Below are 16,114 nucleotides of genomic sequence, written 5' to 3' on the forward strand. Positions count from 1 at the left end.
CAAATTAGTGCAACTGTGGAACTGCACAGGCACTGGGAATCAAATCAAAGATCCCAGCACAGTTAAAAGCCTTTTCATAACCACTGGAAATATAAATACAAGGAATTTCCAAACAGGAACACGGGCTCTTAGTTTTTCCATTTCATCTGAGAGACCGAGATTAAGATCCTTACCTTAATGAGACTCTTCTCCCCTTATCTGCTTTCCTCTGCCACTACAGACAACCTTCCTAGCTATTCCTGGGGCTGTTGAAGCAGCTCCTCTTGAGAGCTTTGCTCCTGTCTCAGGCTTTACCACCATGGCTAACAGCAGTGCTTCCAACTCCTGCCTACTCCAGAACTTCACTGGTACACTGGCTACCTGGTCAATAGGACCAAGTGCTTTGGGAACACCTGTGCTCACAGCATCTGTGTTTCCCTGGGAGCTCTTCCATCAGGATTTCTCCTTGTTTGCTTGGCTTGGGCAATGCCAAGAGCTCTCGGGCCAAGTGACTTGGCCACACACCTATCTGTTGATCTGCACTGGACCGCCTGGTGCTGTTTGTGCAGTGACACGGCCGTGCTGGTTCGTGGGGTTGTAAACTGTGGCTGTAGTCCAGCCTTCTTTCTGTACAAGCCTGCCAGCTCCCCAGTGCACGCACGGCGCTCTATAAATAACAAAAATAGATGTGCTGCCTACTGGTGGATCTTAAAAATATCAGGACACCCTCGTAAAAGGGAGAAGCGTGTCCTGGTGACCTTGAACCAGGACGGTGGAGGACTAGGCCCTCCTTCTACCCTCCAACCCCCTGCACGGAGCAGGACCCCCCGAGCCAAGCAGCTCCCCACGGCCCCCCAGGGAAAGGCGTTTTTGGGGGCGCAAGGCGTTTTTTTGGGGGCGCAGGCTGCGAAGCGCTTGCGCGCCCTGAGGCCGGCGGGAGGAGGAGGAGGGGGGAGCCGGGCGCCCACACGAGGGATTACAGCGGATTTTCCTTGAAAAACAGACACACGCACACCCCGGGGGGAAGGCTCCCCCCGCGGCTCCGGCCTCGCAGCGCCGCGGGACCCTGCCCTGCCCTGGTACGGTGCCGCGGGGCCGGGCGCTGAGGGACAGGGAGCCGGGAGGGGGGGGGGATGCAGCGGGGCGGCCTCAACCCCCCCTCCCCGTCCTCGGCGAGAGCGGAGTGCGGCGGCCCGGGGAGGGGGCGGAGAGGATGACTTCATGCCGCCGGAGCGCCGTGAATTTAGGAGCAGCTGCCGCCGGCACCGCCGGCACCGGGATGTGGGGGTGAAGAGGCAGCGGGAGCTGAGGGAGGGGCTGCGCGGGGCGCCCCGATTCGCCGCCACCACCAGAGCCAGCAGCGGGAGGCAGGGAGGGGGGAAGATGCGCTGAGCCGGTCGCTGCAAAGGTGAGCGGGGGGCTGCGGGGGGCTGCGGGGAGCTGGGGGCCGCGGCCGCCTCCTCCGTCTCCTTCACGCTCTGCTTTCTGCCCCGCTCCCTGCTCGGCGGCACGGATCGGGGTGTGGGGGTCGCAAGGGCTGCGGCAGGTGCGGGGCCGAGCTCCGGGCCGCCTCCTGCTGCTGCTGCTGCTGCTGCTGCTGCTCCCGCCGGCGGCAGGGAGACATCTTAGGGCCGGGGGGGATGAGGGGAGCGGAGCTGCCTCGTACACCACCCCCGGCCGGAGCTCTCCGCGCAGGGAACTAAAGGGAGAGTGGGAGAAGTTGGAGAACCGGCCCTCGCACCGACATGGGTGCTGCGGGCTCCTCACGGGCTCCTTTCCGTGCTCCGTTCGTTTTTTTCCATTGGTGCCGGCCGGTGGGAGGTTTGGGATGAGAAATGCCGGCGAAATTCCCAGTGCCCTCGTTGGCTAAATGGAAGAATTAATGAGTTGTGTCGCCATCGTATCAACATCTAAGTGGGAAAACAGGAGTACACACAGCAGTGTAGCTTGGCCACTGACATTGCGCCTTCCTCGTGGTATGTACACGGGTCCTGGCAGTACACGAGTAGTCGCTTGGAGTTGAGCGAAAGGGGAAAAATCTGCCTGGCCTGTGTCCCTTTCTGGTATGTTTGTTGGGTTTTGGTTTTGTTTTTCCTTTGTTCTGCTCTCAGGAAGGATGCTGAAGAGATGGCATGTCAGTGCAGGAGGCCAGGGTTGGCATGCATAGGCAGATCATTAGCATGAGCTCTGTTTGCATGTGGTAATGGTTAATGGCTTTATATGGTTTGGTTGGGAAGCGAAAAGAATGATTGTGCCTCCGGTGAGAGGAAGGATAAGGTACTAATGAGAAAAGGAAGCAGGATACCGGAACCTGAAAGTTACTTTGTTCAATGTCTATTTACTTACACATTCATTGTAAAGGATCCTGTTATGCTGTGCGCTCGTTGAGCAGCTCATGTAGTTGTGGGTTCCTCGGTCGTGGCCAAAGCCCCAGGCCACAGTGCTGGAATGATAAAAATGATACCTATGGAGGTAACAGGCAGTTAGATGCTTGGTCTCTTGTCGTTATTTCTGGGAAGATGTTTAAATTCATGTGTTTGCCTCAGTATTGTTGCTGGGTAAGCAGAAGGCGAATGATGGCTACGGAGGCAGGAAATGCATATAAAGGACAATTGAGGCTTCACAAGGCTGAAACAAAGCGTGACTGGTGAATTGCACTGTCAGAAATCAGTTCAACAGACAGATCTTTACTGTGAACAACAGTCATTAAGTATGACCCTGTATAAGCTATTATAGTCATTAACTATGGCCCCATATAAACCCCGTTAAGCACTCCATGGCACATCCATTGTATGCATTTCAAGCCAGAAAAAGTAATAACACGTTCCATCAAATCTACTTTTCATCTACCAAACATATACCTTGTTCCTGTAAAACACCTGGGAGCCTGAATTATCATCTCTCTACTTTTTTTTTTTTTCTTTTTTTTTTCTTTTTTTTTTTTGTCAGAAAAGAACGTGGTTGTCTGTCTCAGCAGTTGCAATGTTGCAGTCATCTGTTGATTTCTGCTGTAATGGCCTCTGGCTGGAAAAAGAAACCATGCAGCTGAGTTCACATACTTTTCATATTAGTCCACCCATTCTATATTGAGTCCATTGCTTTGCTGAAGAGAGCATCAAGTAAGGGTTTCACATTCTGTTGTTGTAAATGTGGGGTAGTATGAGTACTTGCTAATGTTGACAAAACATTACCACAGTAAATATAGCTGTTTGTGCTTCCTGGCAAATGTAAAGAGGGTTTCAAAAGGATGTCAGTAATTTCTAAAACAGTGTGGTGCCAGGGAAGAAGGACTAGTTGGCCAAGAGTCATTATTATAGATGTGCACATACATCTGGTTGGTTTGACACAGGAAACTTGCTGTTGTTTATGTGTACTCCAAAGACAGACGGTATAATCATATCAAATGCAAGAGTGCATGTGTCTGTAGGAAAAGTACATATGTAACTACCAGTTTGGATTTAGTTAAATGGTGTAAATCAACTTGTTTCTTAACTCCTCTTACTCCTTTTGTTACAGTAAGTTCCTTACCTCTACCAGGCAAAGAAAAGGATCTTTGCTGTGGTTGATCTGGGGCAAGAGCCCCACTGCCTGGAAGAACAGCACAGTTGCCCAGCTGGATGATGCCAGACAGACTGGGTGGCAGCTGAGACTTAGCTGCATTTTCCTCAGAGGGTCTGCTATTTTGGATTTCTTCATCTGGGTTAGTTCTGCAAATATGTAAGACCTTAATTATCTCTGAGATTTCTAGGCCACAGCCAGCCTTTGAACCAGCAGGTTCATTTAACCAAATTTATGAGCAGGGGCCAGATGGATATGTTTGCATAAAGCTTGTTTCCTTAGGAGAACAAACTGGAAAACCTAGTAACCTTGAATGCTCTTGAAGCTACAGAGGCTTGATGCTCCTTTCCAAGGCTGAAATGAAACAGTTCAGTTAATGCGTTTTCCTTACTATGAGAATGTTTGAGGCTGATATTTCTAAGTGCTATTTGAACCAACTGAAGTAAGCACCTTCTAGATCAAGCAGGTAACAGTCCAGTTATGTTGTTGCTAGGCTTTCAGTCGAATTATTTTCTCCATCTATGAATTCCCTAGAGTCCAAGAAATAAAGGAAGATGAGCAGAGTGTGAGCAAGCAGACATTAAATTATATATAATACATACAAACACACACTCTACATGAGCAAATAGGAGTGTTTTAAAGGTAGTGATACCATTGTTTCTTCATGACAACAAATGTATTAATGCTTGAAATGCATGCCCTGTATGTGCAGTAACTAGCATTTCTAGATGAGAAAAAAGTTCCATCAGAACTAAATGCCAGGTATTGACTTAAATTTTATCAGTTTTATCTAAATTTCATCCAAACCCACTTGCATAGTAAAATCTTCTGCTGGAGTCTTTAATTACTGTCAGTAGAAAGTCTGCATGTGAGTGGTCAGTCAAATGCAAAGGTAACAATTGTTAAGGAGAACTAAGAGTTCAATTGATTGATATCTAGTGGTGGGAACAAGACAGGCATTAAGTACCTTTGTACACAGACCTAATTGACCTACATCAGAACTTCACAACCAAGATACTGAAGCCATGAATTTAGTATCTGGAATGTAGAACAGAGTTCGTATATGTTTATTGCAGGAGCAATCTGATTTGTGGTCCTCTTCAAGAGAGGTTTATGTGAACGCAACACAAGCATGAATCCATTTATTTGCATTAACTTCATGATGCATTGATACACTAGTTTCAAGACAGTCTTTGGGTTTATACTCTTAAAAAGTGTCTAACATAATAAAATAGATTATCTTATAGTATAAGAACTGTGTGGTTCCAGTATGTATCCATGTCTTTAAATATAAAATTATTGGGAGAAAGAAACATAAAACGGAATCTCTTATAGGAGTGTTGGTGGAAATGTCCTAGCCAAATGCCAGATCAGGCAGTCTCATTTTTCATCCCTTAAAGTTTGCAGAAGAACCAATGAGTTACACTGGTTTTCTTTGTGCTCCCTAGCGTGCTGCCAATATACTGCATTTCTGAGCTGCCTGACTTTCTTTGGCAGTAAAATGATTCCACGGTACCTCTGTCTTTCTACCCTGGGTGAACCAAGTGTAAAGTTGTTGTTGTTTTTTTCCCCAAACCTTTTTGGAGAAGAACTTCAGTGGACAAATTCTGATGTCTTCCCAGGTGTAGTTGTCTCTAGTGGAATGTATTTTGTTTTCTAACCATTATTAAAATCAGTTTTAAAATAGGCTATGTTGCTGTTCTTTAGCTTTATGGGATTCATGGGCAGTTTAACCTGTCCCATTTCAGAAGTACTTCAAAGCAACATGCTGGTCTCTGCACAGTTATGCATCCCTTTCTGCACTAATGTCCCCGTGATTCATCAGAAGTGATAGGCAAATAGGTCTAACTCCAACATATGGTCTTTGTTTCTCTGACTGCTTTTTTGTCACATCTTTGTTCTAGAAACTGTTCCAAAAGACTCAAAGATACATTGAAGTTATCCTGGCAGCTGTTAGCTAGCCTGTAAAATGTGCTGCAGCTTTAATGAGATCATATACATCTTAATATATCTATATAATTATATATATATTATATAATATATAATATATGTATTTGCTAACTATTCACTCATTTGCCTTCTACCTCCTACAGAATTTCCATTTACACATATGGTGAGCACATAACTCTGGTGAAACGATCTCACCACCTGTTGTTTTAAAATAGCACAGATGCTTATTAATGGTCCTTCCATGATACTGTTTATAGTACATGTTAAACCTCCCTTAAAATACTGTGGATCATATTGGTAAAGGATATTATTACTTCAGTAGCAGCCTTAAATTGGCTCCTGTTCAGCATCTCTACTTAACCTGTTGATTGCTCACAGGTAGGACAGAGGCAAACTTAATGGGAGACTCAAAGCTGTGATCCCCAGTGAGAAACATGTCAGTGAGTCCCGTACAAGGTATTACGTGAAAATGACTGCTGCTATTTGAATGCCAGAGTAACACAAAGAACTGCAAAAAGTATGAGTACACAACTTCTCTACGCTCAGAAGTCTTGAGCTCAGTTAGTCTGAACTCCTTCAGGCCAAGGCTCAAGAACAAAGTCTTCACCAAAGCAAGGGAAAGTGAATAAACTGAAATGTTGACACTTGATCATCTCCTTATTGTATTTTATATATTTTTTTCCTTTCATGGAAAAGTAATTTCTAAACTGACTAGACTAAATTATGTACCTAAATGTTCCATCAATTCTGTATTTTCTTACAAGTGACTTGGAATCTTAACTTTTCTTCCAAAGAGTTTCCAGAGTTGTAGTTCAATGCTGCTGCTTGCTGCTGCTTTTTTTTGTTGTTCAACCTGATCAAAGTAGAAATTAAAAATGCATTAGATGCATTTCTACTTCAAAATCAATCATCTATCCACAAGGGGGCCAAGAAGAACTATTTATGTTAAGTGGTATTTTATTACCATTCTCACTTCACTGAGATGTAAATTTAAAAGGGTGATCGGAATAAGCAGACTGTGCTGCTTTCAAACTTCCTGAAGTGCTTGCTTAAGGTGCAGTAAGTTCTTGATGTTTGTATGTTGTTTATGAATTCCAAGAAAACACTGTTACACACTGCAAAAAAATACATAGCAAGAAAAGGAATGAAGGATACATCTTATTTAAGTTGAGCAAAACCTCTTAGTAACTATTAGTGAGTGTCTTTTTTATTTTATGAATATTTTAAATGAAATATGCATGGAGACTTTTTTCCCATGGTGCTTGACAGATGGCATTGACTGGTGCGGTTTAGAATAGCTAGTAAATAAACAAAAATAGTTGTTCACACCAGAATATTAACTGTCAGATGTCTGCTCAAACTGTCTAGGATGGACATAAACCTCTTCTCATTTAGAAAAGTTGTGCATTATATCAGTATAGACCTAACCTGTAATAATAGAAACGTGCTATTGGAATAAAACTGCTGGCAAACTTTCAGTAAAGGATGCTTGGAGAAGTAATACATAATGGAGAAATAATACATAAATTCAGTAACATTCTTCTGATGGAGTCTTCCAGCACTTGGTGCTCAGCATTGATTAACAGTTTTGTGAGCTCAAAGTAATACTTGCACTACTGTATTTAATTGCAGGAGATATAGTGTCCTCACTGAATGAGTTCAGTTGCTCTGATTTATGTTCTTAGCCTCCATAGTGTGGCAGGCATATGATGCCGTGCTTGTGTGAGTCTCCATTTTGCCTTAAATTTGTTGCCTAATCATTTAATTGGTGCCCTTTAGATTGTCATGTTGTGAGAACTGTTAAGCAAGCATTTCCTTTTAAATTTCTCACCTGTCATGATTTCATTTTATCTATCACATTGTCTTTTTCCTCAAAAACAGTCTTCTTGGTTTATTTACTCTTCCTGTATGAAACTGTTGTTTCATATCTGATTCTTCATCACGTTATTTATATGCTTACTACAACTTTATTTCTGTTAGGCACTGGTAACAATGTAGGAACTCCACTTAGTGGTGTGGTGACTTTTATTTCTGTTCTATTCCTTTTCTTTTTTTTTTTTTTTTCCCTACAGTTATTAATTCTGCATTTCATTTGAACTGATCTCCAGCATCCCCATGAAGTTCACTGTAGGATCACTGCAATGATATGTCTGCAATGAGTCTGGAAGAATTAATTGAGTGTCATTAGCAGGAGGCATGGATGTTGGTAGCTGGATCTCAAAATGTGTCTCTTACAAATGCATAAAAATATCAAAAAAGTGTGTCTTAAAAATGTAAGTAAGAAAAAATGCAGTGTGTAGCATTACAGAACAAGAGAAGTTCAGCCATTTCTTTGTTTCATATTTCTTATGTTTTAAAATAGTGGGATGATGGCAGGTTACGGATTTGGGCTGATGTTTGTGAATTTAGACATGGCGAGCTGGAAATGAGTGAATAGGATCCATTATCGCATATGAGAATTGGAGCATGTGGAAAAAAAAACGTACTCTGAAAGGCAGACATAACATGAAACACTTTATTAATGAAAAATAAATAAATAAAGCCTAAGAATAGACTGCTGCATTTTAAGTAACTGTTATTTGTAAGGTCTCATGGAGTCAAAGCGTGATAAGAAATGTGAATGGAGTACGCATGAATATAGAAGCTGCGTGACTTGAGAAAGACATGGCTTATCAATTTTGATTACAGCATGCATTAAAAGCCTAAGGATACCAGAGCTTTTTGTCAGTGAGGTAAGAGTATTTTATCATATATTTGCTTCTAGACAGGCAACTAATGTTAACATTCATTTCTTAGGCAAACACCAGAACGTTTTCCAAGCAGAATACCATGAATAGGAAGTGCCCTGAGTTATCTGAATAACTAGAGGACTTCTTGAATGTTTCTTTGGTGTGTAAATTTGCCTGTGAGGAGTACAGGTGTTGATCTGTTGAATGGCAGCTGAAACATTATAAGGCATAAAATAGAATTCTATAATGCCAGTGTCATTCACTCTGAGTGACAGTGTACAAAAAGGGCATTGCCAGCCCTGCATGTCCTTTTTAGAGTGTAATTGTTATAGCTATACCATGTCTGATACTACAAGGGCCTGTCTGGGGCAATGGCAATGTTCTACTGAATTTTTACAGAGGCAGAAACACTGATAAATGGTGAATGAGGTGCACAGCTTCCACAGAAAGTATCATACCCACCCCCATGACACATACAGCACGAGGGTATTTATAGAAGACAAACATGATAGCCATGCATCCAGAGGAACACAGATACTGTGTATAAGAATAAATAAATAAATAAATAAATAAATAAATAAATATAAGCATGTGACATCACTTCCTCACTAATACTTTCGCATTCATTGCATGTGGATACAGTAATAAGCTTTTAATATATCAAAAACTGATGATGCTGATTAGTGCTTAAGGAAGGAGTTGCATGAAGATATTTAGCATGGTACGATACACTAGCTAGTTGTCACTCCAGAAGTGGATACTTTTCAATTTTACATTCTTTGCATGTTGAAACAATTACCTTACAAACCAAAGAGCAAGAAGAATAATTTGTGTTACTTTCATTTTCTCAGATACTGGGGAAATGTATTATATACTTTTAATCACGGAGACCTCAAAACACTTCACAGTATTTCCACTTTCATTGACAAGCAGGGAATGAAAGGTGTAGTTTAAACATTGTTTTCCCCCAGTCGTATAGCCAGTAGAACTGCAGGGAGTTATTTATGCTAATCTCCAGAAAAAGGTACTGATTTCTGATGACTGCTGCAGCACACTGAACCATACTATTTCCTCCCAAGCAGAAAATTCTTTCCTGTCACTTTTATGCCTCATGTAAGCAATTTTGAAGGCTGTTCATCCGTTACTGACTGCAGCTCTGCTTCTTAAGCAGTGTTTCCAGTGGGACAGCACACTATGCAAATGTATTTTGTGTAGGTTTATTTGATTCTTCAAGTCCACCCTTCATTATAATTTATGTTCTTCCACCTTCTCCCCTCTTCTTGGTCTGGCCAGGCACTGATACTCATTTTCCAAGTATATTCTTTACTTTGTCGATAAGCCTTTTGAGTTTATAGTTGGGACTATCTTGGCAGCACACTATTTTATAAATATTTGTTCTTAACTACTATATTGTAAATTTTTTGGAGACTAGCACTTGAAAATGCATCTGATTGCTCAAACAAACTGCAAGGCACAAAATTAGGAGGAAGAACTTTTTTGAAGCACTGCTCTGGGATCAGCACCCAAATGACCGCCACATGTGGTGGTATGTTGCATTCATTTCCCACAGGAGTGAGAGGAAAAAGAGAAGGTGCCACGAATCTGAGCAGTTTGCCCCCACTTGCCAAGCTTTTGTGATCTGAGCTGACCACTGAATGCTGCGCTTTCTTTGAGCATTAGGCACTGAGCAAATTTCAAGAGAACTTATGCTTTAGCACCTTGACTTTATCAGTTTCCCGCTATGTGTTAGTAATTTACAAAAGTTATTGCCATTTCTGTTAACAGTGGCCAAAATACTAGGCTTTCATTTTTACCAAGGGTTGTTTCTCTTAAGAGATTCTAATGTATGTCAGGGCATGCATGTGGACTGGTTGGAAAAGATAAATAGAGGAGTTAACTGTCACCAGAGGAATGCAAGAGTGGATCTACTGAGAGTCTTTCTGGATAAGTCAAATGTTGGACTAAAAAGTTTAATTGTACACGTTAGTATTTATGTTGATTATTGTCCAATGGGTGAGGTTTCTTCTCCCTACCCCTCCATAGGCAGTGCCTTCTTTGTGGAACTGATGAGTGTTCCACACCTGACAGTGTGAGGAGAGACGTGTTGCTGGGTCACTCTATTCAATTTGGAGTAATCCAAAGTAAACATGGCTGTGATCTCTGCTCTATAGCTGTCCTTCTCTTTTTCTTTTCTGCTTTTGTATGTATTTGGGTCAGATATGTAAGTCAGATGCTTCTGTCTTAAAGTTTTGGCTTAAAGCTTTCTTAGAGATTTTTTTCTTTTAGGTTCCTACTGCTTTCCACAACTAGCCAGATCATTTGAAGTCAAAATCTTACACTTGGTGAGGAGGCTGTTTGCATCTAACCTAGCTGAAGTATCACCAAATGAAAAAGTATTCAGGGAAGCATGAAAAGATGAAGTGGGATTAAATAGCAACGTGAAAGTGTTTATTCCTTGCAGGAGCAGTGTTTCAAAGCTAGAAGCAAGAAAAAGAAAAAAGCATTAATTGAGGGAAGTTAAAATATAACATAGAAATTTTAAGAGAAGGTTCTTCAAATTCTTTCATCTATTAAAAGCATTAAATTGGAGGTCTTTAGTTTACAAGTTTACATGTGATCAAATATAAAGAGAAATAATGAAGAAGCCTATTAAAGATAGGAAAAAGAAAAAATGTTGAATGAAGCAACTGTTATACATCTCCCCAGGGCCAGCTGTCTATGAAAAGGGTGTCTTCCCTCCTACCCAGTGTGTGGTTTTAGACACTTGATCAGAATTGTTGGTTATTTAAGGTGGCATGGATGACATCTGAGAGTGAGACACAGATGAAGTCAGTTATCTGTATGCTTCTGTAAATAAAATTGCATGTAAGGCCTTGCTGACTGCTCGCTTGTCCATTAACTGAAGGGACTACCCACAAGTTTAATCCAGGTCTTCTTCCTTCACACACTGCTTATTGTTCAAAACCTAACCAGAGCTGAACATCGACCATTTTCTTTGTCTCTCCTTTCCTATTTACTGAGTGTCTCAAGATCCCCTCATAAAACTTGATGAAAACACCCTGGCTTTTGTAGTCACTTGCTTGGTTTCACCTAGGAAAGGTGAACACAGCAATACCTGACAATAACCAGTTGCACGTAAAGGATCCTTTGTTACCTTCTGAAAATCCTTGCATCTCTTAACACAAGGGGAATACGAGACTGGAATAAGGTCTAAAACACCCATCTGAGTGCCTCACTGTCTGCACTTGGATCATCCACAACACACCTACTTCAAGTGGATGCCTGTTTTTCCATGGAAACTGGGATGGTGATGGAGAGAATGGGAGTGTCTCGGTTTCATCCTGACATTTAATTATGACAAATCTGCAAAGTAGTCATGGAGGATGCAACTGTAATGTTACTGGGATCTCATTTTTTTTTTTTAGTCTCACTGACCAGCATGTTATGCTACTTTTTCTACAGGCAAGCTTTTTGTTTGTTTGTTTCTTCTGAGTTTCTTCTCATCTCAGAATGACAGAAGTCACTCTACTACTTCACTGAGCAATACTCCAGCCCCTTTGTTTGCTGGAGCAGGACCTTTCAGATGATGTGGATTACTCCTAGCCTTCTGATGGAAAATACCCGGTTTGGCAAGTAATTTTTATTTCTGCAGTTGCTTGGAGGAGGATGTGCTTTCTCATCTACTCTGAGCCAAAGGAAAAGTGCACACTTACACATGTGAGGCTTATCTCAACATCCAAACATTCTGCCAGGTGCTGTGAGGGAGCTAAAATGTCTTTGCCAAGTTGTCATTTATAGTCTTGACTATTTGAAGTGCCTTTATGACAAGATACTTTATATCATCCACTGAAATAATTCTGAGTCCTTTCCAAAATTTCTTAGCAGAAAAATCAGGCAAGAAAGAAATTTTTATCTCCAAAGGCATATTTCTTAAAAGCTTTTGAAGTCCATTCATTTCTGTGGAATTCCTACCGCATCCTTCTAATCTTCTAATGGAAGGGCCATCTGTGACCCATTAGCTAGTCTGTTTCTGTAGCTATGTTTATACAAGCTACCAAAAAGAGTGGAATTTGTTTGTCACACATTGTTGGGTACAGCTTGCTCAAAAACAGCAGTGCCACCCGAATTTAAATGGAACTGCCCACCATTCGTTCTTTCATGCTCTTCTACTCTTCCCTCAACTATTTTGGAACAGTACAAATAACAGTTACCAAGAAAAGGAAAGCTAATGTTGTCTTTATTCAAAATGGATAAATAGAATGACTTAAAATTTCCAAGGTCTATCAGTCTGATACCAGGCAAAATAGTAGGAACCATGATATTACTTTTACTTAAATCTTTGGAGGATAATACTGTAGGTAATGCCAATCACTGATGGTTAGTGAAGAAAAAAAAAAAAAGAAAAAAAAATGCCTTGTCAAAGGGTGGTGTCCCTCAGGGGATCTGTTCTGGGACCAGTACTATTTAATATCTTTATCATTGACACGGACAGTGGGATTGAGTGCACCCTCAGCAAGTTTGCAGATGACACCAAGCTGAGTGGTGCAGTTGATACACCAGAAGGAAGGGATGCCATTCAAAGGGACCTGGACAAGCTGGAGAAGCGGGCCTATGTGAACCTAATAAGGTTCAACAAGTCCCAAGTGCAAGGTGCTGCACCTGGGTCTGGGCAATCCCAGGCATGATTGGGTGAAGAACACATTGAGAGCAGCCCTGCAGAGAAGGACCTGGGGGTTCTGATGGATGAAAAACTCAACATGAGCACAGCGGTGAGTGCTTGCTGCCCAGAAGGCCAACTGCATCCTGGGCTGCATCACCAGAGGAGTGACCAGCAGCTTGAGGGAGGGGATTGTACTCCTCTGCTCTGCCCTTGTGAGGCTCCATTTGGAGTGCAATGTCCAGGTCTGGGGCCCCCAGCACGAGAAGGATGTGGATCAGTTGGAGTGGGTCCAGGGGAGAGCTGTGGAGTTGGTCAGAGGACTGGAGCACGTCTCTTATGAAGAAAGGGTGAGAGAGCTGTGGCTGTTCAGCCTACAGAAGAGAAGGCTCCAGCGTGACCTTACTGCAGCTTTTCAATACTTAAAGGAGAGTTATGAAAAAGATGGAGAGAAACTTTTTGCTCGGGTAGACTATGACAGGAATTGGTGAATGGCTTAAACTAAAAGAGGGGAGATTTAGATAGTTAAGAGGAAGTTCTTCACTCAGAGAGTGGTGACGCCCTGGCACAGGTTGCCCAGAGAAGCTGTGGATGCCCCATCCCTGGAGGTGTTCAAGGCCAGGCTGAACAAGGCCCTGGGCAACCTGATCTAGTGGGAGGTGTCCCTGCCCATGGCAAGGGGTTGGAACTAGAGGATGTTTAAGGACCCTTCCAACCCAATCTGTTCTAGGATTGAAAGAGGATGTGATATGCTGGCTCTATGTGTTTTTGGAGGTTGCAAGTTTGGGTAAAGGAAGTAGACTTAGTAGTGTATTTCATTCAGTGAAATCTGTGGTTAATACCACTTTGTGTCTGCCAACTCAAACACCTCTACCACGTTATCTGCCAGGTTTGCTAGTTAGTTCCAGATGCCAGGCAGATAGTTAAAGCAAAATATAGATGTTACATTCACACCTGTGTCTTACTCACTGTAACTTCTTTGTGCCTGTCATAGAGGTGTGATGAATGTCTTCCCAGCAAGTCCGTGGCTGCATTTAGATCAGCGCTGACCCAGATGAAGCAGCTGTTTCTAGGTTCACTGTAAAAAGATTTCTAAAAAATGGTGTAGTTACAGGATTCTTTACCTGCATAGAAAATACCAAAGCATACCTACCTGATGAATATCTGCTGAGTGATAAATGGTATTCCCTTTCTTGCTCAGTCTCTGCGATGGTCTGCAATATTGTTAGGTGTTTCCTTACTTACCTTTCTTCTCCCTGACTTCCCAATTCACCCTAAGAAAGAAAAGCAGAGGGAGGTTTTTCCTACAGCAGAAGGTTGAAACAGAATTCAGTTGTACTCTGAGAGAGTTGAGCTCTGAATATTTGGAGAGCTGCATGATTTTGTACAGCTTCTGTATTTGTTTCACAATGTTAAAATTGTTTTCTTATTGATAATTTACCTTGGCACACAGACACTCCATTTTTCTCTTAAAATAAAACTTTGAAGCCAAAGAAGTGTGAATTAGCTGTTCAAAAGCTTTGATATCCAGGATGTTGTTTAAATGTAGCAAATATATCAATAGTATCCTAACAGACGTCTTTATAGGGCTTGCTAAGTATGTTTAATTGTTAGATGAATTCAAGGACAGCACAAACAGAATTAAACGTTCTCCAAGGCCATCTTAAAGGCTTCTATGTCATGCTTTTTTTTTTTTCTTTTTTCTTTTAACTTTGTATGTTTAATATAGACCACACTTTTTCCAAGTGTGTTTGATGGCTACATTGCAAAGCTGATGAAAGATCTGTGCAGCCTCCTACCAGTAATTTTACAGGAGCCTTAGTTTAATAAAAAGCTGGGAAGGACAGTGCTTTAGTGGCCTGAAAGCTTCTGAAAAATCCATTTTAAGCCCTTTTTTTTTTTTTTTCTGTGACATTCAAGACTTTTTTTTAGCTGTTGTTGTTCTGTTTAACCAATAGAATAAGCAGAATTCTAAGGTTGCTTGTAAAAATGTTGAAATTTGGCCTTTATGAATCTGTTTACAACCATCTGGCTTCATGTTCATCATAAATTCATGTAATAAATCCACCAAAATGATCCTCTCTTGGTAGAAACCTTTGAAACTGTTGAAACACTGAAACAGGGCACTTCTGTTTCTTTCCATATGAGACATTACTTTGCTTGCCTCATTTTAATGCTTTATACCTAATTAATCCCTTGTAATTACGTTGTGTGTCTTGGTTCTTTCTACTCTGTATTGGAAAATAGGAACTTTGTTTCAAATATATTTTTGAGTTTTGAACTTTGGTACAGACTGTTCTCCATTGCAACTCCTTGTTCCATCTACAACAGAGTGACATTCTTCCAGACATCATCAGCATGTTGCCTGAAGATGAAGAGGGGAGTTTAATGTCGCATTATCTTCCCTATTTCTCTTGCAGTAGGTGAAATGAAAACCTGACTGCTGTGAAAACAGAAGACTGCCAGCTGTGCCATATGCGTGCTATCTAGTAGCATGAAGAGAACCTCTTGTATAAGTTGCAGTTAGAGGATTCTGGCTGGGTCTTTCAAATTAATTATTGAAAATGGCATGAGAAACACAAGATGAAGAAATTAGGAAAAAATGTCAGCAATTAAAATGAGTATGATCTTTCAAAGAGTGTCTGGGAAGCAACTTTTACAAACATAAAACAACAACAAACAAATTTATAAACTATTTGTTTTTTTACTGCTGTGGCCAGAGCTCTGTATGAGAGGTGCTTTTGTGGAATTCTTTGTCTTCAGCCTCTAGCTGTTCCAGCTCACTCTGTTCTGGTACTCCTCCCCTTTCTTTTTGTTTTCTCACAAAGGACAGAGATGAAGGTCAGCTCTGTGCTTCTGGACCGTATGTCAGAGTGATTGCTTCACACTATATATCTTCTGGTTTGTTTGTTTAAAAAAAAAAAAAAACACAAAAAAAAAACTCAAAGGTTTAAAAGTTCATAATTGCAATATACTAATGAGGAAACCTCACTGCAAAGAAGCATTTTGTATGTACCTTCTTCCAGATGCTAACAGATGAAATTTCTTACTGCTTTTTTATTTTACTACTTCAAAAATTGATTTCAAAACAGAATCTTATTTCAATGCCTGCTTGCCGTGTGTATTCCTAAGACTGTTTCTTGTGTTCCAGTTCATAATGGAAATCATCATTCTGTCTCCTGTAGTATGTTATCCAGTTTGTAGATAAGATGCATATGTTAGACTTTATTCTATAGACTAT

At 41.4% G+C, this 16,114-nt stretch overlaps 1 protein-coding gene across 2 annotated transcripts in view; it reads left to right on the forward strand.

Moving 5' to 3' along the window:
* Positions 1 to 957: 957 nt before the first annotated feature.
* PKIA (cAMP-dependent protein kinase inhibitor alpha) overlaps positions 958 to 16,114 on the forward strand; it is a 43,076-nt gene continuing 27,919 nt past the window's right edge. Inside the window, exon 1 of one of the 2 annotated variants that reach the window (XM_084306914.1) lies at positions 958 to 1,058. The gene's annotated coding sequence lies outside the window, so the exon portion shown is untranslated. Of the gene's footprint in view, positions 1,059 to 1,241; positions 1,388 to 16,114 lie in introns of those variants that run through there. The other variant, XM_084306913.1, reaches the window with a different exon arrangement.

This window comes from Netta rufina (assembly GCF_964035555.1).
Source record: "Netta rufina genome assembly, chromosome: 2".
Taxonomy (NCBI): Eukaryota; Metazoa; Chordata; class Aves; order Anseriformes; family Anatidae; genus Netta; species Netta rufina.